Source organism: Falco peregrinus, chromosome 2, assembly GCF_023634155.1.
Source record: "Falco peregrinus isolate bFalPer1 chromosome 2, bFalPer1.pri, whole genome shotgun sequence".
Classification (NCBI taxonomy): domain Eukaryota; kingdom Metazoa; phylum Chordata; class Aves; order Falconiformes; family Falconidae; genus Falco; species Falco peregrinus.
Window position 1 is genome coordinate 20,306,673 of NC_073722.1, and position 26,959 is coordinate 20,333,631.

General features: G+C 37.9%; 1 long non-coding RNA gene across 1 annotated transcript; it reads right to left on the bottom strand.

Annotated features, from left to right (window-relative positions):
- Window positions 1-6,909: 6,909 nt before the first annotated feature.
- LOC129783976 (uncharacterized) lies at window positions 6,910-25,919 on the bottom strand. Its single transcript, XR_008746192.1, has 3 exons — window positions 25,817-25,919; window positions 22,955-23,118; window positions 6,910-7,039 (listed from the first exon to the last, which is right to left on the bottom strand). It is a non-coding gene; the product is annotated as an uncharacterized LOC129783976 (long non-coding RNA).
- Between the last annotated feature and the right edge of the window lie 1,040 nt (window positions 25,920-26,959).

The window sequence follows — 26,959 nt, forward strand, 5'->3', positions numbered from 1 at the left end:
GCTTTGCCCCGTTGGACTGCTTTACCTAAAAGCACATTATTGTTGAATAAAATTCCATACATAAAAATTTATTTCAATATATAAAATGTTTTGTTTCCAAACGTGATACTCCAACGCTTTGTTTGGGTATTGTTGGTCTGTTTCTCTGAAGAGAATATTCTAAGAAACTTACACAAAGCTAATCTGAGTAGCTGCAAAATTCCTAGGAAGCTGATTTGCTTCAGAACATAAGATTACAACATTTCTGTAGGTGAAAAAAACCACCTGAACCAAACCCTTCATGTGAACTTTTCAAGAAATACTACAATCCTCAACAAAATCACAACCAATGCATTTTGATAAAGTGTTCAAAACTTCAGCCTGAGGATGTATTTCTCATATAAATAGGTTCACCAGAGGAAATTCAGTCTGAGACATCCAAGTGGTCCCAGCCAGGCTTTCACACTATCCCTTTTTTATTTAATGATCTTTATGTGGAATTTTTCTTTGACTGAAACGGTGTATAATTTCAGAGTACCAACTCATGAACACAGATCAGAGTTCAACAGTTGAGGCAGCTGTCTTTAGCCCAACCTCTTTCTTGTGTGCCACTGCCTCTGGGGAAGAAAAATGTGAGCCAGAAGAGACAGGTAAGCACTTCCCCAATGGCTCAAGCTCAGTTTACTATGGTAACTTACAGCTACAGTTCTGATAATAACAACAACAACAACAAAAAATATTTACACACTGTATGGTGAAGAAGGCACCAGCAGTAGATAAGAACAGCAGAAGCAGGTACACAGAAACTAAGACAGGAAAGATATGTGGGACATGGAAAACTGCGCTGAAGGATTGGAATGATAGTAACTGGCCTCCTCAAGAGGTTCTGACAAAGACAAGGCATTCTTGGCAACCGTGACTGATCACTTCTACTCTTCTTTCTAGAAAAGTGTAAATCTGCTTCTTTCATCTGTCCAGAGTATTTAGATTTTAAATGTTTCACAGAAGGCGACCTCTTCCAGTATGAGAATGCAATGGTCCTCAATCTCATCTGGTGTCTATAGATATTTTCATTTTACCAAAAGTAATGTTAGAAAAGGCCGTTCCTTATTTATGTATCTTTATTACATCCTGTAAAAAAATGATGTCAGGATGAGATACGCCATGAGAAAAGAAGTATAGACCGATTGACTGATCTGTATGTGGATCAAACACTGACTGCATTTGGCAGAAGTGCACATCTGGTCATTACTGCAGCCAGATTCAAGAAAATAAAGGGCAGAATATGGCATGGATTCCACTGCTCTGTTCGTGCACAAAAAACAGCTGATATTTTGATGTCTGAGGTTACAACATGTGGCTCTTCTAAAGAGCAGACGGCAACCTTAAGGAGTTTGTTTTGGTTTTCAGATGAAATCTGACATGCATTACATGTGAACATTTGGAAGTCATATTGTTCATTATGCAATACATATAATTGCTTTAACTTTTATAGTATGCAGTCATTAAACTGACTTTCAAAATAATAGAACACTTAACAAAACCCTTACTGACATGTGACCCAATAAAGATGAATGAGCATGGTGTCTAACTTCACAAACACTGTTTACTTTAGCATAGGTGCATACATCCCCTTTTTAAATCAGTGGTGATGCTTGCAAATAGAAGGGGTATATAGGAAGCAGGCCACCTTGTGATCTATGAAGAGATATACACATATAAGTATACATTGTTTCTGGCACAGATTTATTTTACTCAAGATTCTCTGAACAGCAGGGAGAGATCTGATATGTGAAACAGTAGGCCCCAGCCAATTAGTCTGTGACAGATAAGAACCCTTCCTTAATTTGTGCTGTTGGGTTTATATGTGGTCTGTTCCTTCAGCGATTTCATGCTCCCCTCTGACTTCACTGAAATCTAGTTTTTATCAGTTGGGATTCTGGCATTCTTTCTAGGTGCAGCAAAGAAATACTCCATTTGGAAGGAATAAAGTATGATTATGTGGGCCTTGCTTCTGTCTTATGGTAAGGAATGCTTTTGTAGTCCTACTCCTCAAAAAAATCTGTGAGCAAGGAAACAAACTAATTTACTATACACACAAGTGTACGCTTTCAAAGCCCCACAAGGGGACTCAACCAAGTAACATCCATTAATATCTGTAACAGCAGCAAGACTCAAGTATGCTGCTTCAGAAATTTGCCTTGCTATAGTTGTGCAGAAAAGGCTCCTTTAAAAACAGTCAAGAAAAGTTTAGAAAGTCTCCTACATCAATACCTTGCATTGCTTTTGATGTCTGTGCATCACTATGTTCTCAAAGTTAAGAAAAGTAGTTTTTCTAAGACAACATCCCCAAGGTACATAAAGACCCCCTGGGGTATGTTACATTGTTGAGATGGCAAATTCACTCCCTACATTATTAGTTCACGCTCCAGATAGGGGAACTTGTACAAATTTAGACTAGACTTGCATTATTCCACTACATCAGCAAAAGCAGCACCTCATGCTTTCCTCAGTAAGATTTTAATGGCATAAACCCCAATTGCCATTTACACCCATAGAAAAAGTAAAAGATGCCCATGTTTCTTTCCCTTGGATCTTACGGCACTGTATAGAAAGAGCTAGGAAGGCTTCATCCTACATTATGGAAGTGGAAGGAGAAGGAAGGAAGAAAGGGGGAGCGATACTACACATCTTCCAAGAGCTGAAGAGGAGGGATGACACTCAGGAGCAGCTGGGACTGAAGGGTAGCTGCTTTTCCCTGGATCAAGAGCTCTGAGGGATGGTTCTTAGCTTCCACTGCTCCTTGAGTTTGGGAAGGACACTAGACCTTGCCATTCTTGGATATTCATTGATGGGAGAGCAAGTGCCTGTCAAGTATCAGTGCTTGCAGGTGAATTCTGAGCTGAGGAATCCCTGATAGTTGTACCTGGACCCAAAAGGTTTCTGACTGAGAAAACCAGCTCATTTATTAGACAGGCAGAAATGTGGTCTGGTGAACTCTGGGGGTGGAGAAAGGCTATTCTAGTTAAGCAGCTGTTACTGACCAAGGGTCTTGCTTCTGCAGCCAGCAGGATTCCTCATTGCTTCTGACCTCAGATCTGCTACCAAGGTATACAGTTTCTACTACTTAAAGCAGATTCATAGAATAATTTAAGTTGGAATAAACTGCTGGACATTATCTAGTTCAATCCCTTGCTCACAGCATGGTCAACTTCAAAGTTAGAATGGGTTGGTCAGAGACAGTCCTGTCAAGTTTTGACGATCTCCAGGGACAGAATTCCACAGGCAGATCCTTCCCGTGCCAATCCACTGTCATCACGAGCATCTGAGAGGTACAGATGTAGAAGACTTTATCTCTTACTGGGGGAAAATACTGCTGAACAGCAGATGGGCCAGTGCCTGAGACAACTTGCTCCCTGGTTAACAGCAGTATTTCAAAAAAGCGGACAGCTCTGAGGGAACTGGATGCCATCCCTTTCCACTTACTCTGGTCAGTGGGGACCGAGACAGGAAAATTCAGAATCACTCAGAACAGCCATGAGTGAGGACTCCCTAGTCCAGTTTTACATGGTCTTGTGGACGTACAGGAAAGTACGTCCTTGATGATTTCACATCATCACACTCAAGCAACCTCACTGGGTGTGTTTGCAGAAGACCATCCCTTCTCCTCCACTCCACTACTTGGTCTCCATACAAAGCAAGCCATGCATGTTGGGTGGCTGGAGGACAGTCCTCTGGGTGCTATAGAGACTATTTACTCTGCAGACAGAAGCTGCTTCAGGGACCTTGTACAGAAAATACTAGTCCAAATGTTCTAGGAAGCAAGAACTACCTTCTCATATACTTCTACCTTAAATTAAAAATTAAAAGCCCTGGCACAAAAATAAAATTGAAACATTTACAGTTCTTTTTGTTACAGTAGAGAACAACTTATTTTAGAGGCCTTACAGGAGAGATTTTTTTCTTTCTTGTTATTGTTAACTTGATTTATTTATATGTATCCTTAGAAGTTGCAGTCAAACTTCACACAAAAATTATTTCCAAAAAAAGAGGCTCATGCTTCTGGATAGAAAACAAGTAGAACTCAGATTCAAATTCCTCTTTTACTTCTGTGACCTGGGGCAACTACTGCTGCCTTTTAAAATATGCATACTTCTCCTGTCCCTGGTGATAGTTATTAATACAGTTTAGGGAAAGTGGTGATAAAGATCAATCCCCTACCCAGAAAAGAAACATTAACTGCTTCTTTCATGTCTTCCATAGTGAGTGAGCAGCTACAGTTTCAAATGATCCCCAGATGTTTACTACTTCTTGTGCTCAAAAGCAGTTTAGGCTTTCTCCAGAGCAGCTGTGCCATGTTGGGTATTTCTGGTTACCCTGCAGACTTCAACCTCTTGTCCTCTGAAGAAAATGTAAAGGTCAAACAGAAAGTCTGTGTGGTGTAGAAGTCCCCAGTGAAAAATAAACCAAGGATGGTCTCTTACCATTGGCCAACTTAAGCTATGCCTCTGCATGCTAAACAAAATATTCAAGGAATTCCTACAGAGATGGGTATGTGAACATTACAAGCTTTTCATTTAATTACAGAAAAGTTTAATGATTCCAGTAAAAGAATAATTGCTGAGGTTTCTCAGAACAACCATGTTATTTTTCTGGTTCTTCACAGCAGTGTTTTTCTATTTCTTTATTCTTAGTCAGAGCTCAGACTTCTCCTCCCTCATTCCGCCTGTCTGGAGTCCTTTCTTCATGGGGGCACAAATTTCTGCCACTTTGGCCATTACTGGGACCCCTGTTCACTGTGTGCCACAGCACAACTCCCTGCAATTAGGCCTGCTTTCTCCTTCTGAGCTGAAATAGCTGGGGAGAGGGTGACAGGGCTGACTGGTCAGAGTAGCTGCATGCCAGAGGCAGAAAGGCATTTTCTTAAATGTGGGAATTGATCACAATATTTGCCTAGCCTTGGGTTTGTGAATCATGATGTCAGACAACGCCAGTAAGCCACTGATCACAGCTGAGGAGCTAACTCAAACTTCAGGGGACTTTCTCAAGGCCTTTAGGCTTCCTCAAGAAACTCTGGTTATGCAGCTACAGTAATGACATGGACGGAAGTATAAAAAGATTAGTACTGTTCAAATAGATTTCAGGGCCAGTGTGGCATAATGTGTATCTGGAATCAGGAGATAAGGAGATACCTGTTATCTGTTCTGTTATTATTTGTCTGCCCTCTGAATGCAGTATGATCTGTCTGAGTTAGCTCAGAGACATGGGAAAGAGTGAAGATCCAGAAAACTGGAGCAGATCAAAAATCCTACTTATCTTTAAAAAAAAAGGGGGGGGGGGGGGGGGCAGGGAAGTGGTGGATGGCATTTCAGGAGATTATAGTACAGACAACCTAATCTGACTATCTGGGAAAACATCTGGAAAAATTATTACAATCAATTTACAGGCACCTACAGCACTGTAAGCTGAAAAGCAAAAATTTATCAAAACCAAATGCTAACGTAGCTTACTTTCCTTCATTTACAACTGGCCTGGTGAAGAGTGAGAGGCTTACAATGTAAATCTGCATGGCATAAAGTTTTTGACACAGTCCAACATAAAAGTCCCAAAAGAAACTTAGATGGATGGTCAAGATTAAAAAACAGATGCAGTTATTGGAGGAAAGAAATACTCAGAAAGTAGTTATCAGTAGTTCACTCACACACAAAGAGATACTAGAGAGGCCAGTCTACCTTGTGTACATATGACACTATATTACACAGTAGTAGGAAACAGTAATTACAATATGAACAGCAACAAACAAGGTCACAAAAATGCCTTCCAAAGCACATAATTTTCTGCAAACTTTTAATGTGACAAAATTGGTTCTTCTCTTAAATTTAAAATATATCCTTTACTGCCTTCCTTTTTTTTTTTTTCTGATCAGATAGTTTCTTCTTAGAACAAACATGAAAAAGCATAAATTAAACTTCAAAGTTTTACAGTTTACCATGTCAGCTGGTCCTGTGATCAGTGACACTTACCTCCATTAAGGAAAATCCTACATGTTATTGGCAAGTCAGGTAATCGGGAACCACAATAAGGAGGCGTGATCACAACATTCTGCTTTTTACACATAAAATATTCTCTAATGCCCTAGAGAGTGACTGCAGTGAGGTACTCTACTCTGACACCATTGAAAAACGCATTATTTTCCAGTGCTTATATCAGAAAACTATATAGTACACAGAAAGAAAATAAGTTGGCTACTAATCTTGACCCCATAAGCCTTTAAGAATTTTAATATCCACAAACAACATCAAAATTTCACTTTGTAATATCACTGAAGACAAAGTGACCAGCTCAGGCTGTTGTCCTAAAGAACTACGGTGGCTGCGAAACCTCTGGGCAAAGGACTCACTTCATGTCTGGGCTGCTGCGCCCTTGGAAATGTTGACTTGCCTGCTCATTCTCAGAAGTGACAGTGATAGCTGGGGAAAACAAACCACTTTTCTATTTTACATTTACATTGATTTCCTTTTACCGTTAGTTACATTATAACAGATTACCACATCAAGCCAGCAGAGATATCACTATAAAATTTTCAGATAAGGCCCCAAGCAAACACAGGAATCTAACTTGGTATATTTTCTTTGAAAGTATTGCTATATTACTATTGATATATTACTAATCCTAGATATGCTATTTTTACATATATAATATAAACATAAAACACTTATAGCTATACCTAATACTATACATCTAGTATACTATATACAATATGAACATATTACAAGACTAAAACTATCTTATTCTTTCATCCCTCCACCACTGATCTTTCAAAAATGCCAAAAAATGAGTATAGTCCACCTAAGTTTGTAAACATGATGACAGCTAACAGAAAAACGAGAAAAATAATATACTTCCTCCTTAGCTGCTGCATACCTTACGTTTTCCTGTATTTGTCCAGATAAAGTCACTATGAAGAAGTCAGCCTCAAGCTGTTCGGCAGTGGCTATGTTCTTCAAATAGGACACTATAAACTGTTTGTGTACTCAATCTTCACAAGCATGGCTTCCCACTGAAAGCAGCATCAAAACCAAAAATTAATAGGTAGCATTAACATAAATACAAGGATAGATGAAGGAAAAAAAGTCTTCCAAGTTAGACGATGTTTATAAAGCTAATAGATAATGTTTCAAGCAAGAAAAGCATACTGTTAGGCTCAGAACACAAATACACAGCAAAATTAAAAATAGTAAAAGCAACTTTCATTTTACTTCTTTTCCCTTTGCATTTGTCCTAATTAGCCCCTGATGACACGAAGACTTACCTTTACAAATGCTTAGTCCCGCTGGAAGCAATTAATACTGATAAAAACAGGCACTTTCCAAGAGCTTTTAACCAGATTATTACCTGAAGAGCCCAAGAATTTTGTCATTATTATAAACAGGTAAGTAAAGACAGATGATCATACTGTACAGACTATTAAGATTTTTTACCTTCTTGGTATGCACTATTCCTCTCCCTCTCTTCTTGTGAGGAACACTGCCCAAAGCATTTAGCGCTGTGTGAACAGCACAGATGAAGAAAAAAGTATCCCAAACCATGGTAGGACTCAAACCCAATCTCTTACACCTGGTATGGCGTGTATACCTTAGAGGATGTAATGAAAAACATCTGATCCTAATTTCAGGGCAATTACTCTGATTGAGCACAACTGAGCTGGGCTCCTCTCTTTAACTAATGCAAAGACGGCAATTTGACTTAATTGGAGCAGACCATATGGAAATTAAGCATTTATATATATTGTTAAAACATTTTCTTCATGCTACATAGGCAGGCTTAAAATTGACTTCTCTGGTCATGTGTGACAACCAGAATTAACCAAGTTGTTAAGTCTCTGTAGGATCAGAATCAAAATACTATTTGAAAGGTATTTTGAACAGACTCCATGATCTTGTGAGGCTGCCACTGTTTACTGTGTTAGAGGAAAGCCGGCTGAATTTGGCTGCTGTTTGTAAAATTTTGTCAGATGGGCTTACAGTTACCTTACACACAGCCTACTACACACATCACAGCTTCCACTCCATAACCAGTTTTGGGTAGGTCTGTGTATGTTTTAAGTATTTGCCTAAAGGGCTTCTAAATTTTAGTATTACAAAAGCATCCATGGAAAGTATCCTGCAGTGTATGCAATTTGATCTTATTATCTTTGCTTATACTGAGAAGGTAGTAGGATGGCCCTTGCACACAATAATGTGTTCCCAGTGGGAGCAGGAAGGTTTGAATAAGACTGTCTTAACACAGCATGGTTCTTCCAATCAGTAACCTGGCTCAACATAATGCTACTCTTTATTCTACTGCTAAAATATTATACAGGCAAACAATTATGAACAGAATAGTACCTAGTTCAAATGTGAAACATTCTCATCTGTTAGCATTAAATGTTAATAACTGTTGAGTTAATAATCTATTAATACTGGATTATTATTAGTCATAGGTTTGTTCAAACTGAACTGTGAATTCACTTATTCAATTATTCCTGACTACATGTAATTTTACTCTTATGGCAAAAACATGTTACTTGCTGATGTATTTCACCCAGCTTGTCAGAGGCAGGTGGGAAGGCTCTGAAATGCATACACCACAGACAGAAGTCTTCCAATGCAAAGAGGCCAACCTTCCCTGCTGAGAAAGCTGAAAAAACAATAAAGTGCATTGTTGATTCTCTATGTATTGGGAAAAGGCAAATTTGTAATTCTAAGAATTTAATACAAATCAGAGTCTCTCCCATACCCCTGAAATGGAATTGTGAAAGGGACACTAAAATTTCCATCTTAGAACTATGCTGACAATTTGGTATTGTGGATTGCTGAGAAAAAACGGTAGAAAAGCCGAAAAGCAATTTCATTAATAATTTCCACACTGTTTCTCCTGCTTGTGATTCACTTTATTTCAAGTTTTCTTTCCTCATTCCCATGTCTTTCACCTTGTTGCTTTAGCACTTTAAAAGAAAACTTTCACTTCCAGATTTCCATTTCTTTCCCCAGTTTTTGCCTGTTTCGTTTCCCTCACATTTTAGCTCAGGGTAAATGAATTTTCAAAATTAGCTAGATGGCTATAGAAGAGAAAAATGTGAACACAGAAAAAATGCATATAATAATTGCAAAAATAATTTTTTTAAACTTTAAGAATTGCAGAAATATCCTCACTATTTTAAAATCAGTTTCATTGATGGGGATCCTACTTTAAAAAAAAAGTCTAGTGTTAAATATTAACATTTTGCTCCAAAATACCTATCAGCTCAATCATAATTAAGTATGGGACCACCTGGTTACTTGAAACATCAAGGATTTTCTGAGTCCTCACGAGCTAAGTTGTCTTAAAAGCTAGAACGACCTAGTTTACATAATTGTGCAGGCCACCTGGTGAGGATGTCCAGGGAAGCATAAAAGAAACGAGCTTCCAGTCACACACCTCCTCAGGATTAACTGGCTAGTAAAAGCCACAAGGCAGGAATCAAGAATACGTTACACCTTGTGGCCCCTTGTAGGAATTAGGATAAAAGGTCTTCACCCTTCAAGCAGATAAGGCAACAGCACACCTTTAACTGGCCAAAACAGGAATGGGACTGAGTAGTATGCATGTAATTAAAAACAGATTTATGGACTTCCCAGAACAGGACTAGGTTCCAACAAAACAGCCTTCTGTTTGTCCACCACCAGGAAGGGTGATTCTAAGATATCATGAAGCTGCCAAGACTGTGGGGCTTTTTAAATTTTCTTCCATGTCCAAATTCTTCAGGTGTCTTTTTTAGGTGTTATTTTTGTATAGATTAGCTTGTGGTTTCCATCCGAATTCTCAATGAGACTGCAGTTGCAGTGTGACCTCAACCTTCTTTTTTCTTTTTTTTTTATTTTATTACTTAGCACAGATTTTGAGATAGGAAATAATAGCAAGCTATTGGGCTTGAAGACAATCCCTAGTGGTACACACTTTAACTGGGGTATAGCTGTTAATATATCTGCGATATAATTCCCCACAAGTAAAAGTTAGCCAGAGAGCCTACTTACTCAAAGCAAAATAATGGTTAGGGCAAATATCCTGGGATCTGTAAAAACTACTGTTTCTAAAATTAATCTCCTTTACTCTATGAAAGAAAGCTATAAGAATTATACACCTGGGAAGTTGCAAAGAACACTGTATTATAGTTAGTTAAAAAGGACCAAACTCTTCCCTCATGCAAACTTCTGAAGCCAATGGCGTTACAAAAGCAGTGGGTTTGGCCTGCAGCATCTGATGGGTGATAGGTGCAGAAGATCTTAGGGACAGTTAATGCAGCATTACTGTATTCTATAATTTTGTAATAGGTAACAAAGTAGCCTTAAGGGGCCTTTACAGTAAAATGACACACTTCTACCTTTGAAACACTGGGACTTTCTGGCATAGTCTGACCTATTTTCGTGAGTAGGCTTGAACCATTTGGGCAAGCTCAGTGGCAGAGCAACAGAGTCTACAAACGGTTCCATTGTTCTACCCATCCACACATCTATCCCCCTAAAATACAAACTGGTGATGTGTAGACGCTGTCCTGAGACTTCTGATCTGTGCAAACTAAAATCAGCTCATACAGATGAAGAAAAGTACAGCTGAATGGCAGTACACTCCCTTTCCCCTTTCCTGTATTTCAAACCACAGTGACTCCCTGTGCACCCATGTTGAAGACTTAAGCACCAAGGACACAGTTTTAGAGCGTGTAGAAAGAATGCAGAATTGTATTCTGTGTCCTTTACATAAGGTGCACAGTAGTGACGTCGGAGATTCGCTCTTTTGTGTTCAGATAAATTTTTAATCCATCTGTGATAACTGCATCTCATGAAACTGTACCTGATTAAACACCTTTCCTAAAATTTATAGACTTCTAGAAAAGGAATTAGAAAGAGTTAAAGGACCACATAAGTATCTATGCTTCATTCTTTACTTCATGAAATGCTCTGGATGCAAAGCCACTTAATTGTATTTCAGCACCTTCTACAAGATACAGATTTTACTTTCTTAACCAGGGTTCTAAAGGCAGTTGTTTTTCTTCTGTGGCAAAAGAGAGGTAAGTGCCACCAGATAATACTGAGATTACACATAGATCCTGACTAGCACCAATACACACATGTATGCACATATATATGATTTATACGTCATTGTAGTGCCTGGTCATACCCCTCAGAAATGAAGGCCCTGCTCAGTGAAAGACTGCAGATGAAGTGAGCATGACCTCCAGCAACAATGACAGAGCCTGTGCCCTAACCAGCTGCAGTCAGACAGGATAGAAAGCTAAGCAAACAGAAAACTGTGGTGGAGATGGGCAAGATGACTGCAAAATGAAATAAATAAGCGTTAACAGAAAGCAGAAAAGTAGAAAGCTCAGCTTGTCCTTACATGGTTCAAGCTACATTTGCAAGGGAACATGCTTTCTACTAATAGAAATAAAGATCTTCACTGATAGTGTTTTACATGAAACTGAAGAATAATCAGTTAAGACAGAAATAAAATGAGTGCATGAAGTGCTTTGCAGAAGCTCGTACAACCCACTGTAACATTCTGAGCTTACTCAACACTTTGAAACAGAAACTTAACATTTCAGCAGAAGAACCCAGCTCAAGAGTCCTTGAAATTGGCTTTTGTTCATCACCCATAGATTATCTACTCTCATGACCCCCCCTTCCTTTCTCTACTCTCTTCTTTTATTATTATTCACGATTTGTCAGCAGCCAAGAAATTCCTTCAGGTTTCAGTGATGAAGTGCTTTATTTAGACTAATTGTTTCATTTACTTTAAAAGAACAAAGAAATATGTCAAAGTACATTTACTCTTTTGAGGCCATTTTTGGATATCTGTTGCCAGTTGTTATGATTTCTGGAACTAAAAACTGTTAACTTTCAAAAATATTTTAAGTCAAAGCAGCACACACTATAGATATTACGGAGACATAGTGAAAAGAGCATCAAAGTTCTTGCATTTGTGCCACTATACATTTCACTTTACAATCACTAATTTTCCCAGGCTGCCTTGGCAGATCCCAGCTATGATAGCACTGAATTCAGGCTCTTCATCCTCTGCTCCCTGGATGAACAAACAAGATTCAACAGAGCAACTTCTGCGGGAAGTGGAGTACAAGGTAAGAGCAGGGGAGAAAGTAGCATAAACTGGTACAGAACTATAACATCAGGACAGTGGAAGAGAGGCAGGAATTTGGGACTGGAAATGGGAACAAAACAATACTATATGAAAATACTATTAGTAGACAGGGGGATGGAAAGAATCATTGAGTAGGCACAGGTTGTCACAGGTCTTCAGGCTTGAGACAACATACCATGGATGGGTAACTTTGCCCGATCATTTAGCTACGCAGGCTCTTGCGTTGAGCTTTAACTGAGCTATATCGGCTAAAGAATGGGAAAGCAGGTTTCCCTCTTAACTCCAGTGAAACTGGAGCTGCTTACATTTCAGCTGAATTTGGCACTCAGTTTCTTTTTATTTCTTTCTTTTCTTGGTACAGATAACAGGCCCTCTCCCATTCTGGGTGAAAGGAAGCATAAACTGAAATGGCTTACAGAGAAAATAAATTAAAATTAATTAAAAATTGACTCAAATTTAAAAGAAGAGTTTGATAAGGGCTATAGACAAAAATCAGGCTAATAGCAAAGTAGGTATTTTTACATATTCATTCCGAAATTGTGTTTCAGGGACAACTCACCTATGTATCAGCCCAGTCAATCATCTCTAACTGGTCTCCTAGAAAACATTAAATTATATGTTCACCTAATAATTTGCATCATGGGTTGTAAGAACATGGTTCAGGTTGAGCATGCTCTGTTCATCCAAAAAAAATCTTGAAAATCATTATTTCACTTTTCCTTTGACTGTACCTGGAGATGTATCCATTTAAACTGTTCTCTAGCCTTCCATCCCAGTGCCTTTGTGGCTAACAGATTAAAACCCTCCTAGCAAGAGAAAGTAATGTACCTTTTTGTTATGAACTTTTATGGCATTACTTCCTTATTATATCTGTACTCAAGAAGAATGTTAACAGCCATTTAAACTCAACAATTTGTGTGTTTCTGCATACTATACAGTTGTTAAAGGAATAAAAAATAAACCTCTATGTCATACTTTCTTAAGCTGAACTTCTTGCCTCATTGACAAGAAGTTACCTGTGATACTGACTCTGTGATATATTATAGGCTTTTGTGCAAGACTGAAAGGAGCTGGTTTGGTGCTACAGCTGATTAACCCTGAGGCAAGTAGAATAAATAAGAGAAAAAAGACTTAATTTTTACAGTTTACAATTGTGAAGTGTACCCTGATATCATACACACATAAAACTTAATGGCTTTTATTTATTCTTGCCCTTTATGGACAAACCAATTAATGCTATTGTGTGAAGCATACTCTACTTGCCCACTGTGTCGTCTACTGAAAAAAAAACAGTTCCCATTATTTTGATGCACCACCCTAACATGATCTCTAGTACATCATATCTTCAGGTGATGTGTGCAGTGGAGTCTGTGGCAGCTCTTAAATCAGTATTTATTTCACTGATGAGAGACATCAAATTGAAAGAGATTGACTTAGTGTCCTGGTCATGCTCCTAGCCATAAAATGTGACATACTGTGCCTACTTAGGTATCGGTATCTGAAGAAGTGACAATTCTAGAGGGAAGACGTATCATTGCTATCAGTTCTGCTGTGCAATAAAACCTGTGTTCAAGTAATAGTGCCTGCATACAGCATATTTAAACCAATATTCTTTTAGCTGGAGCAACTTAAGAGTGTTTCTTCTTTCAATGGTCTTTGGTGTTTTCTGGGAGATTTCTTTCAAGGAGATTATCAAGTTTACACATCATTCCACAGCTACCTCTGAAAATAAAGCAGTTCAGTAGTGTGGAGATGCAGCTGGTAATACCCACAGTTATGCAAGAGGCTGTGTACTCTGGAAGTCAGCTGCAAAGTTTTTAGGGATATGGCCACATTTTCTCCTTTTTGCTATCTACCAACTTGAAGATTTATTTGTCCGTCAGACTAATACTTAAAAACAGAGGACACATGAATTTTAAACGGAATTACACTGAGAATTTGCCTGTCACACTGAAGAATAGACTTGTTTCTTTGATATTTTTCTTTATATAGATCAGAAAATAAATAGTATACCTGCATTTTTTGTCACATACTAGGGCACAGTTGTATAAATGTTGCTTCTGCTCATCTTGAAGCCAAACAGACTGTAGTTTTTTACTCAATACTTGAGCAAACCTGAAGAAAAACTCATACAAGCAGTTCTGGTTTTTTTTCCTGGCAATCACAGCGAACCTGTCTTTTATAAACCGTTCAGGCTGTATAGACTTGAGCTGCAGCTCATATGGTAAGAAGCAAAGAGGATTTTGACACCATAAGATAAATGGAATGGAGCTGTTCTGGCTCACTCCAGTAACCACAGGAAGTTCTTAGATGGCCAGCAGTACGTGAGGTGAGTCCTACACAAGAGCAGCCCTTCCTGACTTCTTATGTGATCAGCTGAAATTTCAGTGCATATCCTCAGACTATTCAAAATGTAGTGATGCATAGAAAGCTAACAGTTACATTGGAATGTTACTCTGATATCAAGTTTATAGTTAATACTGAATTAAAATTTGTTCTGATTTGCTAATGTATCATTTTCTGTGAAACTAGTTCGCGTTTTGAAAGGGATGTATGTATTAATTCTCAACTCTCATATTAAAGAAGTACCTTGCATGGGTTAAGAAACAAATACCTGATATTGATGATGGCAGCAATGAAAAGAAATTCCAGTGCTTAAGTATAAAATCATCTCTCCAGCAGTAGCCGAGCACCCTCCTTGACTCAGCCTGCTGGCTGGTCTGAAGATTTCTCCACAGGGCAGAGGAAGAAAGATTGAGTACATAAATCATCTTCTTCCCCCAGAGTACATCCCATAAAGTCTATTTATTGCAGAGTTCTGTGGAGGCAGATCCTGTAACACTAGGTTTTCAAAAAGTATTTACTAAAAGTCCATGGCTGAAGTCCAGGACTGCAGTTCAAGACCACATTTACAGGCATCTGACAGGCATTGCATTCACCACACCAAGCAACCCATCCAGAGGAATGAACGCTACTTCCTCCAACAGACGACCATCTTTGTAATCTATTAACATCACACATCACCCCTTCTGTCCTGCCTTCTATGATTCCACATTCCCACAAGCAAGGAAATACTGAACTGTCGCTTTCTTTCAGTTCTCTAGCTTCGTAATTTCCACCAGCTTGCTACCATCAGGTTTACTCAAGACAGCTCCCTCAGATTAACAACCTTTTTCTGACAGAGTAGAACCAATACAGAAACCAAGGAAGAACCTAAGGCTTTCCTGGTAAGACACGCCTGTCCCATCTCAAAACTTTGCTGAGCACAAGGATATTCCTTTTATTCAACATTCACATTCTCTGAGAGTTTCAAACACATAATTTTTGGTACTATGGTACATTACACCTTTTGTGCAAGTTTTGCTCCAACTTCATTTTTCACACTTCATTATTGTCTCTTTAGTTTCTGTCTTTCTAGGCAAATAAGTAATTTCCCTTCACTATAGTTTGTCATTCTTTTCCCCCCCCCTTCTTTTTTGTCTTTTGGACAGCCTGACTCTTCATGGTGGTGTCCTTTGACTTGATTCTGTTCCTCAACTGGGAGAGATATATTAACACCAGAAGCTTTCCATTCTAGGTAAGAGGGCAACCTTCTCATTGGAGACACTGTCTCTCCTGTTCAGTTTTACATTTTGCCTTGTTATTGATATTAAAACAACAATGAATGTTGACTGCTTATGGAAATTGGGGACATAATTCTCACCATAAAACATTTACCAGAGTAAACTGAACCCTGCAAACAAATTGATTTATACAAGGGGAACAATATAAAAGCTATCAGCAGGGCACAGGTTTATTTTATGCAGATGTACAGTTTGCATATTATGGGACTCAATAGCACTCAAGTTTCCAATAACTTTTTTTGCTTGACCAGTTTTCTTCATTACTTATAGGTCCCTACAGGATTCAGAGCTGTTATTACAAACATACATGTTACAGAAGGAACACAGCCTGACATGCATAGCTTTTAATAAGGTTTTCATCAGCTGCTTTTACTGTCATTTTTTCATTTCTCTTACACTCTGCTTTTAATGTCTCAGTCTTCATTTGATACTGTAAAACAAAAGGAGTGCAATACTACCACAAAATGTGTTCATGGCTGAATATAAAAGTAACCACACAATGTACTTGAAGCATGAAGGCTCTGTAGGCAATTTCCATTCCTGTTTGCATATGCGATCTATGCATCTAGATTAGAAAAGTTTTCCTCTTTTCCTATGTCAGACTAACCCTGTAAAAAAAAAACCATTCTCAGAACTTAGACTCATAATTGAAAATAATCCATATTGACTTTTCAGTCTAACACTCAAAAGTAAGCATGCATATTTGTGCAAAGAATTTTGTGAAATCTTCCAAGACCTGCTCTTCTGAAACTGTACATTACAAGTTTATGTTCAAAACTCATTCCATCTCAAAGGATATGAGCCAAAATAAAGTGTCCTTTTATCACTGAGGAGTGATTATGATGTTCTAAATTTTAACTATTTGAGGTAACAGTCAGCAAAACCAAAAAGCAGTTCTCTATCCTACCACAGATGTCAATAAAGTGAGTGCCTGATGGTTGTCAAGTCAGGTCCACAGGACCTGAAGGCAAGTTTATTCTGGCTCTAGGACACAGCTCTGACTCATACCAAAGCAGCATACTTTAGGTGTGGCTACATTTACTAAAGAGTGATCTGTACCCAAAATCAAATGTTTTGTCACGATCTAAACATTTAAAGGAAAGAGGTTGAAAGAAGTTGTAGCACATTTTTTCTAGATGTTTTCTTCTTTGGTATGGGGTATAAATTGTGCTTGCTCTTCAATGTGACATGTTTCACTATATGAAGGGTAGAAACAGAGCGAGGCTTCACACTCTGTGGTCAAAGGAGGTGAAAAGGCTTGCAGTGGGATTGCATCAGTAGGTAAATACACTTCTACTCACTTCAGTGGATTTCTATCAATGATCATCCTTACTAAACCTCTAGGCTTACTAAACCTTACTACTTTTCCTTAGTTCACAGCTTAGTTCTGATGCATGGGGTTGGCTTTGTCCCAGCTATGCTCTACCTCCAGCCGTTATGACAGATGAGGGATTCAGATTCATAACCCCTTCACTTGCATTGGAAATGGGTTACAACATTCTAGGTAAATCTGTTTTATTTTTTCCATCCCCATAAATATCAGCAGGCACCATGAAATCTGACCTGCATTAGCTCAGATCTGATACCCACCACTGATGCACTGATCACAGCACTGCCAGAAAAGGGTTATGTCGAAGTGTTCGGGACAGCTTTACAGATTGAAAATGCTGGCGCCAGCATGCCCCAAAATAATCTCAAAACTTGACTGTTGATACAATAAATCTGAAGAAGATGTATCCAACAACAGCACAGAATGAAGAAAAGCTGTGAAAGGTGTGGGGGAAGCTGGGCGGAAAAAAAAATAGGCTGAAAAGTGTGAAGCTGGTGTTCACCACTATGAATATTGCCTAATTATTTTGTCAAGAGCTCTCCATTCATAGATCATGCTGTATTCTTAGTCACATATCTATAACGGTGAGGGAACACATCCAGAATTAGTCAGAACAGCCTGTCAACTAAAATGATTCCCAAATGCTCTGATACCTTGCAACCTGGCAAGTAAACCTGCTGCCTACAGATATTCCTTTTAACATCCGTTGGTGTGATGATTCTAAGCATGTGCTCATGCATTCACACTCACAAAGACAGGATATTGCCTATCCTGCTACGTTCTCTAAAGCAAAATTCAAATAATATGTTACCAAGGATGAGACTCTTGAGAAGTACGTTCACATCACTGCAATACTTCAACAAAATTACAGCTTTATTCCTCTTGGCTCTAGTTGTACTGCACAACATCCATAGGACAAAGGAGGATGGTGCTGAAATTCAAAATAATAACCTGAAAATTCAGAAGCGCTATGTTTCTTAGAGCAGTGAAGCATGCCAAAGGCTGCATGAAGTTGTCCCTCTATAAAAAGAATGAGAAAGGTTTGAAAACTTTCTTCCATCATTGGCAAATTCTGACTGATCATCAGGAAATTTATTAGTACACACTCACATATACACATACCTACTGTACTGTGGAAGTGAAATTCAGTAGCAGATCATTACATTGAGGCCTAATAGTGCATGATCAGAAATTTAAGTGTAGCTAGTAAAATACCCTTCTTGCAAAAATCTAACTAGATTGTCACAAAGAGAGATAATTTGTAAAAAATCCCAAATTCCTACTCTGCTGGTCATTCACTCATGCAAGCAGCCATCCTGTCTCTCTTTAGCCTCTGTTAATGTAGATATTAAGTTAGATCTCAGATTTTATCTGCCTATAATGAAGCTCTCATAGCTACTAGGAGCACTCAGTGAAGTTATTTTACAAGACTTCGCTCATATGTCAGAAGCAATAGTATTTTTGTTATTAAATTTTACTTTGCCATGGCATCTACTTAAGACTGCCAATTGCAAGGTTCCTAAGACATTCCTGCTCCTACAGTTTGATTCAAGCCTTAGTAAAATTAAATGGGTATTTTGCGTCAGTTCTGATTGCTTTAAGCTTTTGATGTATCATCAGACAAAAACAAACAAACAAACAAAAAAGCCTAAAACCAGTCAAGAAATATATGTTAATTACTTTTTTAAAACCCTGCAGTTTACAGTGACATTTAATCCATCTTTCCAGAGCTTTAAATTGACAAGTATGTAATTACATTGGACCAGTGATAATCATAGACACAAATAAAATAAATCACATTTAAGATAACCTTTCTTAATCGATATTTGCCTGCAATTATTTATCTATTGTCTGTATGTATATTATTTCCAGTCAAGAAACAATTTCTAAAAATCTTCTATTATTAAATCATACTTTTCTAAATGAAAAATGGTATCATGGGTTCCTTAGTTTCTTCTATCCTAACTCAACAGTTGTTTTGAAAATAATATACAAAAATTCAGCCTGATTGAAAAGGAAAAGCTGCAATATCAGAAGCATAATATTTTGCTTTACAAGAATTTTTTTTAAAAAGTGAACTCTGTTTTATCTTGTGAATGCATTTTGGCTAAAACAAAACGTTGGCCTTTTCTCAGCTGCCACGTGACCAATTAATAAAAAGACCTAAGATCAGAGGTGGTTAACTTCAGCATAATGAATGCTAGTCTGCAAACAGAAATCACATCAATTCTGGGATTAGAGCTGACTTCTATATTTCCCATTTTCAGTCTTCATTCCTTCTGGTTTATTGTTGGTTTTATTTTTTTAAAAAAAAATCTTGCTTTCTTTAATTTAAATTCCCTTGCTTCCTGATCTTTCTATAGTAGCGGCATTACAGTGCAAGTAAAATAAAAAGGACAGCAGAGAGTAAGGTCTAAAGGGCGTGTTCATTTCCCATCATCTTTACTTCTGCCAGGTAGCACGATTCTGACATGGCCCTCGCAGGCCAGACAGGATGCTGACTGTGACTCCCATGGCTTAGGGATGATGATGACAACACTAAGCTTTCCTCTCCTCAAGTAAAAACAATGGATGCATTTTATATCTGGAAACAGCTAAATCACACTGACACGCAAAAAGCCACCTAGAAATGCCTTAGAATAGTTATTTAGGCATCCTGTGTCTGAATGCTCACTTATCTCCAAGAAGAACTTTCATTGCTAATGGGTAGGTATAACCTGCCTCTCTAATCGCTCCCCACAGATCTTTGTTTTCCATCCCCACCCTTACTTCAGCAATTAATGAAGTCAATGTAAGTCTTCCCACCTATTGCAGAAGGCTCCAGCCTTGCCTCTGAGAGCTGCTTTCAGTTCTCTTGGCTAAATGGAATTCGTTACTTTTGCAGCATTACATATTAATTCATACCACCACGTCTGACAGTCCACCTGGGGGGCAGAAAGGTTGTAATTTAATATTTTAGTCTATAATGTTCATTAAAAGATGTGTGTACATTAACTGAATGAAGGAGTTCACAGAAATTAATTTTTATATACTAGAGTTCAGTATAAACTAATGAGAAATAAAGGAATGCTAGTCACCACACCATAACAAAACATTCTCACATCTACACATGCCCCTGGAGAATTGTTAAGTCATTCTCTGTGTAATGGATGTCTACCAACAGTGGGCTTTGTTGTCTGAGGTGACTCACCTGGAATTACTTAATGCTTCTAAACGAAGCCAAGGAATGTTAACATTTTAAAGAGCTCAGTGATACAATAAATCCTTACACTGGATTTACAGTATTGGCATCATATTTAATTTTAGTATCTGTAATGTTTTTCCACTTTACATGTAGAAAAGTGGTGGAGGCATTACAATTAAATTCTAAAACACCTCTCCACTTCTTCTGAAACTTCTTTTTCCTCCTCTAATCCCAAAGCTACAATGACATTTTTTTCTGTATTGATCCACCATTATCTCAGGATAAACAGATAGCGATCTTTAAAATTATAATCTGTAATATGCAAATTGTCACACCACATAGACAAATTACTGAAATTACACAAAAGTAAATGGAATAACAAAAGAGTCTTCTAAACCATATTCCTAATGGATATTAAACAACTGTTTTTGCATGCCATGTTTATTCCACCTTTAGTGTACACTCCTCAGGACAGATGATTTCTTATGGTATCTGAATGCAGCAAATTCTGTGAAAATTTTCATGCAGTAAATTTACCCAATAAACATTGGAAAAGATGGCCTGGGCCTAAGAACTGTTGAAAACCAAATAAGCATTTCAATTCAAGTTGTTTTGAATTAGTCCACAAGTGCAAACTACCTTTTGTAAATAAACATTTCAGAATATTAAGTCATAAAATACTACTACTTGCTTGTTCACTACAATATCTGCTTCCCAATATTATTCACCTTCCATATTATGTATCTATATATAATAAACAGACCTTTTCTGCAAGAGAGACTTAATATATTGAGACATTACAGTTTTCTTAGTATGCTTCATACTCTTCCCAAATTTGCTATTGACTCTAATGATCTATTATCCATTTTTAAGAGACTAACTAATCCAACAGCACCTCTTACTAACACCAGATCTTTAGAAATGCATTACAATGGACTCCAAAATTCATGATTCCTCTCACCTTTGACCAAGATGCAGAGTTTTCAATGGCAGCTCCACGTTCTCACATGAGAAAAAGAGATTACTCCCTGAATGTACTTGGGCTCCATGCATCTAATGCAAACATCTAGCAGTCCCTTGGAAATTGTATGCTACCATACAATTATTAAACGGATTTTTGTACAATGCCAGTGGGACTTTCCATTTTTAACAGTTTTCTGCTCCAGTAGCACCGGAGAAGAAAATGTCCATGTATTAGCAATAAACACTATTAACAGATATTCACTAATCGTAATATTCCATGATATGATATCTGAAGTAATACAATAATGCAAGCTTCAAACCCATGTACCAAAGAAAGCATTTAACTTCCACCTGTACTTGTATATATTACTCTTGACTGAATGCATAGAACAGGAGAGTACCGATGAAAAATTACAAAACAAGTAACTCACTAACCACTTCCATGTATAATCATTTACCTTATAGTAACAATGATGCTAATTTAAGCATGGCAGACAGCTCTCCACCACTACAAATGTATTCTTACATAAGCTTTCAAATCCCTGCATGTAGGATCTCAAGACTCTTTAACCCTAGGAAGCTATCTTATTAGGCAGTCAGAATTTTCAGATCTTTTTCTCCTCAAAACCAAAAAAATAGACCTAAATCTGATACATTTTTTGAGATCAAGAATAACAAAAAGTCAGTAAAACTGACTAGTAAAACCCAGTAATACTAAGATTAGTGTCTAAATATTATAGTACTTCCTTTTTCCCTGGCTTTTTTTTTTTTTCCTTTTTTTTAATTTGAAGAAACTTCACATGGTGTAAAATAAAGCCCATTCTTTTCAATCTGGAATAGAACCAGAAGTTACCTACTATAAAACAACTAGGAAGCCTATCCAATTAATGAGGCCTCTGTGAGACTTGTTGGGGTTTATTTGCTGGTTATCGTGGAGGGTAGTGATGCTGATGGAATGTGAGCACAGGTACTGTCACTCCAACTGCAGCGCCGTTCCAGACCTCGTCCCAAATGGAAACAAAAAACAGTTGTGATCATCAGAAATCTGATTAATTGAGAATGGCATTCTGAGCCAGGTGCTGGTGACCCAATGACTGGGAATTGCCCTGGAGGTTTGAAGCCTCATGTCCTTCCCAGGGTAGCAGTCACACATACAACAAAACTGCCCAGTTAAATTACATTAGCCAACTACTGTTTACAAATTTCAGGATCACATACGGTCTGCCCATTGTTTGGCACAGATAAACACAATCAGCCCTGGCATTTGAAGCCGCTGACAGATTGCCAGCCACTGGTGCAGATGGTGGCAGCACAAGAGCGCTAATTACCGATGACATTAATGATGAGGTAACCTGTCTCTCTTCAGCTAATAAATAGATGGAATGTGTTTCCTATTAATTTTTTTTTTCAGATAACAAATTGTTTAGCTTTAATGGTAGAGAGCAACAAAACCAAATTATCTGTTCTTTGGAGAAATTTTTTTTCTGCTAATTGCTCTAAACAATCGATAAAAGAATTACAACTGGCATTATCCCACTGAGAACAGAAGCAGAGAAGTCAAAGTCAATTAGCTTCCTATAGTATGATGCACTCAGATGGAAAGAGTCATTACAACAGAGTGTAAAAGTCAGACTATAAAGTATGCAGTTCCATGAACAAAGCAGATTTGGATGGAAAATCTAACAGAGGGTTTTTACATACCTGTCAGGTTTTCATATATCATCGCAGTTTCTAGTTTTTCCTTAGATGTTTCCAAAAAAAGGTAAAAAACAGTTAAGATTATGTCCTTCAATCTTAGAAGGCTGTGTCTTAGGAGCACACTAAGGTTATTAGTTTTCAGAAGTCATGACTGAGAAGCTTCTCATCTATGGAATAAAACGAACAAATAACCAGCTCAGTTTTCATTCAATGATCCATTAGTACAAATATGATAAATATAGAAAAGCTGAGGACTCCACATAGTGAAATATTATGCAAGTGGGCAAAATAGCTGTCATAGTTGACTTCCCAGCCTTTTCTCCACTACTCTCGGAATAATATAGGGCAACCGTTGTTGTCACATGATCAGTGCTTAATACAGAGGCTATGCTTCAAGTGGGGAGACCACTTCATTGGGACTGCGAGTCCCTGCCTTGTATAAGCACCAGATACCAGCTGCGTGCTGCATGACTGAAGCATCCGTCCTCTCAGAAGCAGGACCTCAAGCTCTTGCTGAGTCCCTGAAAGCCCTGAGAAGTCAGATTCCTGCATCCCGCAGGGCCGTGGCTCCTGGCCCTGCTGAGCAATGCCTCTCACCAAAGCCCGCAGCCTGCCCAGAAGGAAGCAGCCGAGAAGCAGTGGCCCCCATTCTCGCACACTAGCCAGCTAGCAGTCTCTTGGCCCTGCATGTGCAGAAACCCTGGCCATCCCATTCCAGACAGGGCTGCTGCATAAGAAGTTGTGATAACCTGTTTCATAATTGAGAAATGGTGACGTGTATTTTTGCATATATCCCCATTTCCCCCACTATGGGTTTATGATACCACAGAAAGCACATATATATCCACATAGATATATACATACATAAATACAAACTGACTATTCAGGTTGAATATTTTAACTAAAAGCAATTGCATCAAAGCAGCAACCATGTAGCAAGGACAAGTCACCTTCCCTGGAGCTATTTAAAAGACATGTAGACGTGGTGCTTAGGGATGTGGTTTAGTGGTGGGTTTAGTGTTAGGTTTACAGTTGGAGTCTATGATCTTAAGGGTCTTCTCCAACCTAAATGATTCTATGACCATCCATATCAGAAAAAAACCCCAAGCACATAAGATGCAGATATTCTGCTAGAATAACTTCTTATTGCTGTTTTATTTGATTTTACTCAAATGCATGAAGCTTTAGACTTGCTTTTATTTTTCAAACATTATTCATGGATTATTTGTTGCTTCCCATGCATTCAATTAAGAAAGTAACATTTTAACACACTTTGTGTTGAACATAACTTAACTTTGTGTGCTGGAAGAGCCAAGTTCCCATTATTTCATGTAATACCTTGCACCCTGCAGTTTCTCATCAGTGAAAAGCTTAGTAGCATATATTTTGCCCTGGAAAACTCAAATCACAGAGCTTTACATGAACCCTTGACTGATTTAACATCTCTCTTGGGCTGACTCTTCCAGTAAGGATTGGCTAAAGAGCCAAAGTCCTCTTGCACAGGCTACTTCAATGACAGTGCTTGCCTCCCCCAGATCATTCCATCAGGACACTTTCCTGCACAGGTTTAATTTTCTACAGCAATGTCTCTAATTTTATACAGGGTAAAAATCACTGGTCACCCAAGGTCTTCTTAACACATTGAGCAACGTTTTCAGCAGTGATTGTATTTGAAAACACATTATTGCCCCACTTTCTTCTTTATGCTGTTGCACACAAAGGAGTCAAATGACTTTTTCATGCAAGCACAATTGTAAAGGCATACAAAACTTCTGTTAGAGGCCACCTACTTCTTCCATGAGTTATCAGAAACAACACAGGCAGCCTATTTAGAAGTGAATAACAACGAATGGCTGTTCTGGGCTGGGAAAGGTTTACATACATCCTCACAGTTCTCTTTATTCAGAGCTTGTAAATAATAACAGCATACAAGCCCTACAGCAACTAATTTAGCACCACATTGTGACTCCCTCTGTTTCTTTCCATTTGCCTCAAGCAAAGTCAAGTTCTAGTGACCTTTTTTGGCGAATATATGTGAAACTGGTCTGTGTGACCTTGGTACTGTTCCGTACAAAGCATTACATACCTTGTACAAAGCAAACAGTACAGTCTGTTGACCATGAAATTCCTATGAGTGGGCTTAAGTTGCTTTGTCTATGCATCAGTGAATAATTAAGTGTGGGACTAAATTTTGTTGAAAAGGAAAACAAACATTTTATTTAGTTTTGTTGTAAAACATTGGTAATTCAGGGGCTAATTCTGCTGCTAAGCAGAAAAAGGAAATCTTTAAGGAATGAAAAAAAATTATTATATTTAAGTTTTCAGTTTTTCTCCTTAGCCAGGATGCTTTTAAAATGAAGACATGATCCCTCTATGGCTATATGCACAACAACAATTAGTTAAACCACCTGTAACATGTTATATTTCCCTATGCAAAAAAGAGCATGTGGTACTTAGATCAGATACTTGGTACAAAAGGAAACATCTCTCTTATATAGACTGTTCACAAAGCCACTTAGGAAATTTTAAAAATTGCTCTGAATGTCTTGCTTACTTTTCCAGCAGAGATGTTTTCTTCCTGTGCTAACACAAGACAGATTTCCACAGAACACCAGCTGAGTGCTAACATTTGTTCTTTACAACATATCCCTCTACAGATGAGACTGAATTCTGCTTTCTTTCTCATTTTGGCAACTACTGTGTAAGTAACAGTTGCAGTGTCATTCTGAACCACAAGTTTTGCTTATGAACTGTAGAATATATCTCATGTTACACTGCTTTTCTTCCTTAATGCTGGAATCCTTTTATTTTATCATTTCCAGATACACAGGGTGGATATCTAACAAAACCTAAGTCAGCTCTTACCATGCAACTTTTGTTTTCCCTTCATAACACACGAAGCACGCCTGAAGTGTTTCTACAGATGAAAGGAAATCTTCTATCCTACTTTTTGCTCATCTGGGTCACCTGAAATGCAAAGTGCAAAATTAAATTCCTACAAACAGTAAAACAGTTCATTCCTCTTTCTGCACTCTGCTACAATCCACCATGCACACAATGTGGTAATTGCTTTTGCTTGACTTGTTCAAACAGCCATTTTCATGATGTGACAGCTAGGGCACTAATATATTTATGCCCTTTGTAATCGGCCAGCACTGCTTGTAATTAGGTGCAAAGTTAATTAAGTGCAATACATCTAATAACTGCCTGCCAGTAATTGTAAAGATTGATTTAGCACATGAACTGTCAAGGTGTCAGAATGGTGTGTTAAAAAATAAGTTGCTAACAGAAAAACAATCCTGCCACAAGCCAGAGAAAAGCACTGTGACAGTGAGTCAGTTGAGAAAAGGAAAAGATATTCAATACTTACTATTTCTGACACTGGGAAATGACCTCACCTGCATGTTCATAAGTTGTATCTTGCTCTATTGAGCAACGAATTGAAATATTTTTTTTACTTACCAGCCAATGTCTTCTATAGACAACCCTTCCCTTAAAAGCTATACATATGGTATTGAATTTTTTAAAGTCTTTAAATGTCAGTATGAGAACAGATTTAATTTTAAAAAAATAATTAATGGATAAAGAGAGTTATAAAAAGAACCAAGAAGGCCCTAAGACTTACAGTTTGTGTTTAGGGACCTGGTTTTGCTTATTTTATTGTACAAAGTATAGCTTTTCTTCTACTGAATATAAGATAACATGATGCATATCCCAAATACATATATATAATAATAGCATAAGTATGCTTTAGTTGTTTGTGCTTTAGTAAATTTCACAATTTCAATTCTTCACCTGGGAAAAAAACATGTTGTTCATGATTTTATTCACTACAGGATATCCTTTCTCCAAACCACAGTTTCAAACTACTTGTTCTTGGCTTCAGCTGTTAAATTGTGCTTTTATTTATCTCTTTGGTTTTCTTGAAAACTGACTCCTCTCCTAATAATTGATGATCCCTTCTCCATGAGCACATTGTGAGTTTTCCAGCTCCATGTTCTTCTTTCT